The 9,251-nt window shown below is 35.3% G+C and overlaps 1 pseudogene; it reads left to right on the top strand.

Moving 5' to 3' along the window:
* Positions 1–1,086: 1,086 nt before the first annotated feature.
* Positions 1,087–1,210, top strand: LOC116640869 (annotated as a pseudogene).
* The last annotated feature ends 8,041 nt before the right edge of the window (positions 1,211–9,251 follow it).

The following is a 9,251-nucleotide window of genomic DNA, read 5'->3' as shown; positions in this document are numbered from 1 at the left end:
CAAGGTCAGTCTAGCTTTGTTTTTTTTTTTTATATATTTTCTTTTATAATAAATTCTCCCTCAAATGATGCCTATGTGTATATTTTGACATAATCATGGGTACAAATGTGCAATGCCTGAAATCTAAAATGACACTGGAATATCTTTTCTTGCATTAGCCTTATTTTAGCATTCCTACAACAGGGGCTGGTTTGGAGAAATGCAGAGGCTTTCAGTTTATATGTACACCTCTGATTGTTATTCCAGTACCTCGAGCTACAGATCCAATCTCGTATCATGATGGATGTGTCTCTCAGAGTTCAAAAGAAGTGTTGGCAAAGAGGAGGGCTTTAAATAAGGCAACCAGGAGAGCCCAAGATGTAAAATTCAAAATCGAATGCCATCATGTTAAATGATGATCTAGTTTTCCTTTTGATTTCTGCAGCAACACCTGCAGTTTATTTGGGGTCTTCACATGTGGTGTCATGTAGGAAAACAGTGCTAGGAATCCGAGACCCCAGTGACGGTTACGCTCATGTTCTATCTTGCATTCTCTTCTAGTCAGTGACTTCGAGAAAGTCCAGTCCTGAGAGGACAGAGGGCTCATCACTTGAGGGGAAACCTATAAAGCAGCATGGGCTAAAGAAGAAGAAGAATTAGGCAAATGTGGAAGGAAAGGAAGAAAATGGGCCCATTGTTCTCATTTTATTTTAGGTATTTTGCCCTTTGAGGCACAGCCAGCAAGTCGCAGAGCAGAGCTTTGGGTGCTGGTGTTGGTCTAGTTGGTTTGTAGAAAGTTCCCACAAGTGTAATGTCATCAAAGTAACTGCAGACGCTGTCAATTGCTGAAGAGTTTTCCACATTTAAACTTAAGAAGCAAAAAGTCACCTGGTTTCCTTGCACATATGACGTGTTTATAATAGAAATGTTTGGGTTGTGACAGAAGTTAGTGGACTATTTTAGTCTCATCCTTGGTTAAAAAAAGCAAAAAGAAAAGAATGAAAAGGAGGAGGTAGGTGAGGAAGGATCCATTCCTTTGAGATATGATACTGTGCTTTTGAGGGTCCAAGTTTGAAAGGAGAATACTCTTCATTAAGGTAATGTGTAAGCTTTGCGCAGTGGCAGTATCGTAGCCAATGAGGTTTATCCGAGGTGCGATTATTGCTAATTGAAAGGTAATGTGTAATTGATTATTACCAGTGCTGTGCAAATTAAGAGATACTGACATGTGGCCCAAGAGTCCCGTGGGATCCTACTGGGTCAAAGAACCACGGGTAGGGAAAAGTTGCCACACAGTAGGATGGAAAGAGGGAACCAAAGACCAATTTTGGTTTTGTTCTTGGATTTGCCTGAGGCTGGACTTGAGCACAGTTCTGGGAAATACTGCAAACAGTCCTTAAAATAAATACTCCTCATTTCATACTCAGTCAACGAACTACTGATGGATCCAGAGCCTAGAGGTTAGAGCTCGGCTGTCATCTATGGACCATCCACATCTTTGCACCTGTTTTACTAAATGAGAGCATTTAATGGTGTCTAACATCTCTTTACCTTATAAAATGCATTGTACCAGAGGATAAGCCTATCTGTCCACTTCTAAGAACTCCAAGGTAAATCAGGTAATACCAGGTTTATATCTTCTTGCTATCAACATGCACAAACTGATAATGATTTTTATAACCCTAATTTGTGGGGTTTTTGTTTGTTTTGGGTTTTTTTGGTCAGAATCATGAATCAAGTTAAAACCATTTGCAAAACCTATTGTCACCTATCGGTTCCTTGGCATGGGTCACTAATTTTCTTCAGTACTTTTCTTCAAAATGTGACAGTTAATGGTGTTTAGGGAGAAATCTGGCTAAAGAGAGCTTAAGGGGACTCTTTCCCTTGAAAATAAATATTTCCATTTATAATGTGCCTGAGTTAAGTCTCAGGGGCAAAACCCCAGGATAGAAACCACAAGGCTTTTGTAGAATGTTTTTTCCCCTTATAGCTTTTGTTGTCATATACTGAAAAACTAAATTATAATCTCACATTTTCTTCCTCCCTCATTCTTCTTGCCTCTAACTTGTAGAGTTCTCAACTTGAGAACTTATTTTCCCCTTTCAAAATGTTCATTAAAGCACAAATGACTTTATCCCTTTTGATGTTGCCAGAGAAGCTGAAGCACTATGTAATTAAGCTTCTGTTTTAAAGTATTTCTCTCAACAAACACAGGCTTCCAGGACTAAGACTGCATAATAGATGTTATTAACTGTACGTATAAATAGGAAATGTGTCTTGCAAAGCATTATATTTGCTGAATGAGTTTGCCTTATTCCAAAGTCATCTCTTTACTAATGACTCATGAGTTTCCTTTCCATTATTTAAAAATAATGTAATCATAGGCTATTCTGTAATAATTTGACATATCTTGTATCCATATCTGAACCTATTAATTAGAGACAACATAGGTATTTATAATGTGCCTTTATTATTCAAGGTAATCCCTTTAATCCTATTTAAATGGCCAGATAAAAATTAATCCCTTCAAACATCTTTACAAACAAACATTTAAATTCATCTGTTTTCATCTTTGTTCCCAGCACCTACCCTGAAAGCTTTCATGATTGAGGTTGATAGAAGCAGTAAACAAGCAATCTGGGAAGAATAATATGCAAATTATTTTTCTTTGAAAATAAATAATACCCATTTACAAAAGAGTTCTCCCAGTCTACAGGGGTCTAAAATCACAGAGAATTATTTTAAAGAGTTTAGTAATGTCCTTAGAAATTAATGATGCAATCATTCTTAGGGCACAGGGTAGTTGTCGGGGTCCTTGACTCCTATTATGAAACTGTCTGTCTCATAAAATAAGCAGATGTCTATTTGAAGACTTTTTGGCCCAAGAGAATCAGGGCAGTACAAGGCTTTGAGGTTTCTCAGAGGGTCCTTTGGACCAGGCATTAACTAATGTAAAAATAACAGAGGGAAGCCATGTTGAAGGCAATTTTGGATACTTTTTCCGACACTGTGATCCACACACATGCTAGGTCACTGGAAACAGGAGAGGAAGCAATTGTTTTTCCCTGCTGTGAGCAATGGATTTGAACATGGCTCACACTGTTCTCACGCTGAGTTTTCTTTCCCTTTCCGTTCCCCATAACACAAGTGTAAACTGAGCTCATGCAAGTCCTTTGGGCACTAGAAATAACACAGCCTGTCCACAGATGAACTGATTATCTTATTTCATTCTTTTCCCTCTAGCATTATGCAGAAGCAATCAATTAAGTAATGATAACTTCTTTAAACCAGAGAGAACTGAAACATAACTGGTATTTATTTATTTTTTGAATATTTTTGTTATATAGAAAATTTGAGGAATATAGTAAAGTCAAAAAGAATAAAATAAAAATCATCAGTGATCCTAGAACTAAGAGATAACCATGTTTGTTACTCGTTTTATTTCCTCCCAGGCTTTAATATGGTTGCATAATTGGGATCGTGCTATAGCAATGGCATTCTGCCTTTTTGCATGTTATTAATAATTAGCTACATGACATCTCATCTCAAACATTTCTTCTTCTCACATCGCGTGAATTGCCTCTCCCCACCCCAACATCTTTCTTTTGTTTTTAGCTGAAGGTGGTATTTAAAATAATGGCTTGGTCCATTTTGGGGAGTTTTACTATTTTCTTAGATATCTCCCGTGTATACATGAAGTATACATGTTAATAAGCTTCTGTTTGTTTTTCTTTTGCTAATCTGTCTTTTATTCCAGGGGGTCTCAGCCAAGAATGGGGGGGTCAAGGGAAAATTATTTGTCCTTCCCTGCAAAACACCTACCTACCGGCAAAATGTCAGAGTAGAAGGACAAATTTAGGGGTTCCCCATATTGGTTTCTCTTGACCAAGAGGGAATGGAGTTTTGGGAAAATGTTTATAATCTCACAGAATTCATTCTCCTCCTCTACAAAGAGGTAATGAGGAGCTAAAAAATAAGTAATACAAAGATCTCTGAAAGAAAAGGATAATGTAGGGAGAGCTGTATTAAGAGGTCCCAGGAGGTTTAGTATATGGGCTTAGTATATGGGCCAAAATATATAAGTACTTAACATTGCTCATTTAAAAATTCTTGAAATAGCAAGTTTTGGCTTCAGGCCTCTGAACGGAACTGGGGAAAGGATTTAAAACTCCAGGATATTCTCTTAGGAATGGGTGGGAGAGAATATCGCCCATGGAGATAAAGGACATTTCACAAATTTGGAGAAGTTAAAGCAAAGCCACAGTTCAATACCAAGTACACAGATAATCCCAGCGACATTCTCATATTCCAGTTATCTTATTCTTGCGTTACCATGAAATATTGGGTTGGAGTTGGGAGTTACCTTGAGAAACCACATCTGAACCTGATAGAAAGGTCTGTGTGTCATCAAGGGATCCAAGACTTTATCTGGAAGCCATGCCTTTCTAGTGGAAGACTGTGGCAGAGAGTGTTAGCTGCTCACCAAAACCCATTTCCTCTTCTTCCTATGACACAAATGGACCAGGTTTTCCAGTCTTCCCCAGTGTGGTGTGGCCATGTGACTGAGTTTTAGTCCACAGAATGTGCGTGGGAGGGATGTGAGCCACTTCTAGGGCTGCATACCCCAAATCATCTGACATTATCCTCTGAGCCCAGGTATCCTTGAAAGCCTGTTGCTGAAGATGGAGGGACCTCTGACAATCTGAGTCCCTGACTTGCTGTTTGGCTCAGACTTCTTCCACCACACCCCTCCAAACTGGAACCACCTTCAACTTTCCTGTGAGCAACAAATAAACTTCTATTGTGTTTGGGCCATTATTCATTTTTGGATCTATTTGTTATAGCAGTTACCCACTCTACAAAACTTAGGGAAGGTCTTGACAAATGGCAGAGAAGATGACCAGGCATCTCTAGGCTTCTTCACGTCTTAATTGCTCACAATCTCAGGTGAGGAGAGAGACCTGCTCTCTTTCAGTGGTCTTAAATACCATGCAGGAAAGTTGCTGCCTTTTTAGTGTTTTATGTTCATTCCTAAAACGTGGAAGGCCAACTCCCCTGCCCTCCAAAACCACATGGTATTGGTTGTCTATTAGAAAAAACAAATGTATTTCCTGAAGGAGGGAAAAGGATGCTAAGTAAGCAGAAATAATTTTGAACAGTATAATCTGAATGTACCAATATAGATTATTCTCTAGCCTATGTAGTATGATCACATTAGTGTAAACATTTTTTAAATGTGTGTGTGTGTGTGTGTGTGTGTGTGTGTGTGTGTGTGTGTGTCTGGGGCAGAAAATAAACTTAATTTTCCATCTATTGTCTGAAAATTTAAAACTATATACATTTATTACTTTATTTTTAAATATCAACAGTTACATTTTATGAGATGACATTGTGGGTCAATTTTTTTCCTACTTTATAATTTTAAGAAAATTAATTTTAAAAGCTCTGAAACAAGTGATATAGGACAATTTTCCTTACCTAACATAGTGAATGTGGCTTGTTTTGTCCTACTTCCCCAATACTTTCCAATGTTGCTGATATAATCTGAAGTAAGAGGCTCAGATTATTTTGGAAATTATTGCTAATTATTAAATCACAATTTCTGCCATTATATATAAAATCCTTCAAAATTATTTATTTTACATTTAATTTTGTTTAATATATTTATAAATTTAATTCTAATTTAGTGAAATTAAAAGTTAACTTAGTCCTTTATACTCTGACCTGTGTTTGTCCTTTGATTCACACTGTGTGATCATCAGGAACGTGTTTTTTGAGTAGGTTTTTTGGGAATACAGTAATATATTTTCTGAGCCCTCTATTTGAGAATATTTTTTCATTGCCTTTGTATGTGAAAAAAATAACTTGGCAGAGCATGGAATTCTTGGATCTCATCCTTTCCTACTCAAATCTCTCAAGATTTGTCCAACATCTTCTGGAATTCAATAATGAAAAGAAAGCTAAGGCCGGGCTAATTTTTATTTCTTTGTAATTTTTTTCTTGCCTGATTGCTGAGAGGATTTTGTATTTACCATTGAAATTCACAATTGCTGCCAAGATATTTCTAGGTATCGGCTATTTTTCATATACAGTATTGCATCAGTTATAAGATGCATTTTCCCATTTTAATGTCTCTGAAATTAGGATGCACATTACGATCAATGGTTAGAAAGTCATTTTATGTCATAGTTTAATTGGCAGCATTTTTTTTCATACTGAACCTGAAAATAATGGTATATTTTAGAATTGGTAGAATCTCAGATTTGATGAAATAATAAGCTAGAGTTGCTACCAATATATTCTGTTTGAATGTGTCCTTTCCCTGCCACTGCCTTGACTAATGAACATCATGTAATAACCACTGAGTGCATCTCTGTTACTGCCCTTTATCACATTCATCTCTTTAACCTACTTCTCTGGCCTTTCCTGTGCCATATGTGAATGTTAATTTTACCATCGTATCCTTTACTTCCCTGAATACATTTTTATGTAACATAACTATTTTTATTGAGATATTTCTAAAATTAGTGTTTTAATACATTTTAATATTTTAAAAAAGAAAAATGATACTTGCACATGGTAAAATTTCCATATAGTACTCAGGGTATATTATATTAGCATAATATAATCTTGACATACATAAATCTGCCACATTCTTTTTGACTATTGTATACTCCTAATTTATTTATAATACTTTATTTAGCCATTCCCTCGAAATGGACATTGAATTGTGTCTAGCGTTTTGTTATTATAGACAATGCTACAGTAAACATCCTTGTACATAGGGTTTTTCCATTTCCGTAGGGGATAACTACAAAATGATTTCTAGAAGTGAATTCATGGGTCAAAAAATAGTGTGTATTTTAAATTTACATAGATGGTGCCAATTGCCCTCCAATGAGTTTATGACAATTTTTGTTTCTGGCAACGGTCTTTGAACAAGCCTTTTATCCCTGTTACTTGCCAGCATTATATATTACCAAACTTCTTGTTTTTTCCCAAATTGAATTTGGGAAACACTATCTAAGGAGTTTTAAGACCCATTTCCTTAATTCTAAGGGGGAGAGTTTGAGCAATTCTCAAGAATTTCTAATCCATTGTTATTTGTTCATATTCTTTATGTTCATATTTTTTTCTTCTTATTTTTCCCATTATATTCATGTTCTTATTAATTTGTAAGAGCTTATTATGTTGATATATTGATTTTTTATGAAATAAAGTACAGTAATTTTTAATGTTTTTTGTTTTATGATCTGCCTTTCTCCAATATTATTTTTTTACAGAGATATCTTGTTCTATAACTGTTACAGTTCCTTTTTTGCTTATGTAACTTGAATCCATCTAAAACATATTTTAGTATAAAGAGCTAGATAGAGATTTAGCTTTGTTTTTTAATAACATAAAATGGGCATTCTAACATCATTTAATTAAATAATCACTCTTTCCCCACTGTCCTGATTTAAAATGTCATATTAATTATAATCTAATATTGAATAATGCATTTTTCCTACTTCTAAACTCTCTGTTCTCCTCAATTGATATGCTGTATATTTCTGGATAAACATCAGTTCTAATTTCTATAGCTTTAGAATATGTTTTATTATTTTGTATGAATGTTCTACTTAGATTCTCCACCCCTCCAAACCCCACAGTTTTCATGACTGCTATCAGGCACCTCTTTTCCCTCCAATAATCACATTGATATTTACACTGAAATTACACTTGATTTATAGGTTCATTTATGGAGAATTTCATCCATACAGTATTAATTCATATATTTAAAACCAAGTTTTATCTTCTGGTTTCTCACCTCTTTTAGGTCCTTTAACAGTTTAAAATAGTTTTTTCCAAACAAGTCAGTATTTCTTGTTTTATTTATCTCTAGTCACTTTGGGTTTTTTTTGTTACTTGTTAAAATGTGATATTTCCTATCCTTCTATTTTCTAACTCAATTGTGTATGGGAAAGCTATTGATCTTTGTATTCACCTTGCTGAATTATTATTATGCTTTACTTTTTTTTTATTTGATTCTTTTGGAGATTCTATATATGTAATCATATTATTGGCATATAAGAATAATTTTGCCCCCTCTATTCCAATATGTATATCTCATGTATTTCCTTCAGTTCTGATTGGCCAGGATTTGTTCCAATTGGTTAGTATATGACTCACCCGGTTTTTAAAAATATTTTGCATGTCACTCCTGTTGTACGACAGTTTCCTTTTCCTCATCAGAATAGAAGGTATATGTGGTTCACAGTGAAACCTTATCATTTTAATGCACTTCATGTCATGATTTAGTATATATTTCTTTCATTTTCATTAGCTGCCTCCAAGTTGATTGCTCCTTGACTTTGACATTCTCTCCATCTGCTTTTTTCAAAGTTGGCTCATCTGAAGGCTTTCCCCTAGGGTTTGCTTCACCCTATACTTTATATTTTAGTAAAATTTTAATATTTAAAAAAATAAAATAATATTTGCACTTGGTAAAATTCTCATATAGTACCAAGGGTGTATGTTAGCATGATGTAACCTTGACATACACAAATCTGCTACATTCTTTTTAACTATTGCGTATTTATAATACTTCATTTAGCTACTCCTTTATAAAAATGTGTGGAAAAGCATTGTTTAGACCAACTCATGTATTATTTTTATTTTTAAAATATATTTTATTTATTTATTTGAGAGAGACAGAGATAGCAAGAGAGCACCAGTGGGGAGGAGAGGGAGAAGCAGACTCCCCGCTGAGCAGGGAACCTCACACAGGCCTTGATCCCAGGATCCTGAGATCATGACCTGAGCCAAAGGCAGATGCTTAACTAACTGAGCCATCCAGGGGCCCCTAGACCAACTTGTGTATTGCCCACACCATCAGATGTGACTGTTCTCACTCTGACACAGCTGCTTAGGGCTTTTGCTAATTTGACATCTAGAAGCTTTAAGAAACACTGCATCCTCTAGGAGAACTATAGAACTTTGCACATGATCTCAGGGCTCTTCTCTGATTTCATCTTAAATTCACTGTATTTGCAAGCTTTTTTTTTTTTTTTAAATAACCTGAGACCCGGGGTTGTGACTGTGTCTTGGTTTCATGAGGATGGAGATTATTGTTTTTATCTTTTTATTTTTTTTGCTATGAGTGATAGAAGTGAGGGGAAACTGAAATGATGCCACAACCCTCATTCCTTATGCAGCTGGTTTGCTTTATACTTTATCTTTTAATAACACTCTCTTTCATCTTATCTTGTGTGATAAAGTTTATGTTTTCG

Source organism: Phoca vitulina, unplaced genomic scaffold (genome assembly GCF_004348235.1).
Source record: "Phoca vitulina isolate PV1807 unplaced genomic scaffold, GSC_HSeal_1.0 scaffold20, whole genome shotgun sequence".
NCBI classification, from domain to species: domain Eukaryota; kingdom Metazoa; phylum Chordata; class Mammalia; order Carnivora; family Phocidae; genus Phoca; species Phoca vitulina.
Note: the sequence above shows the minus strand (reverse complement) of the source record. Positions and strands in the feature narration are given on the sequence as shown.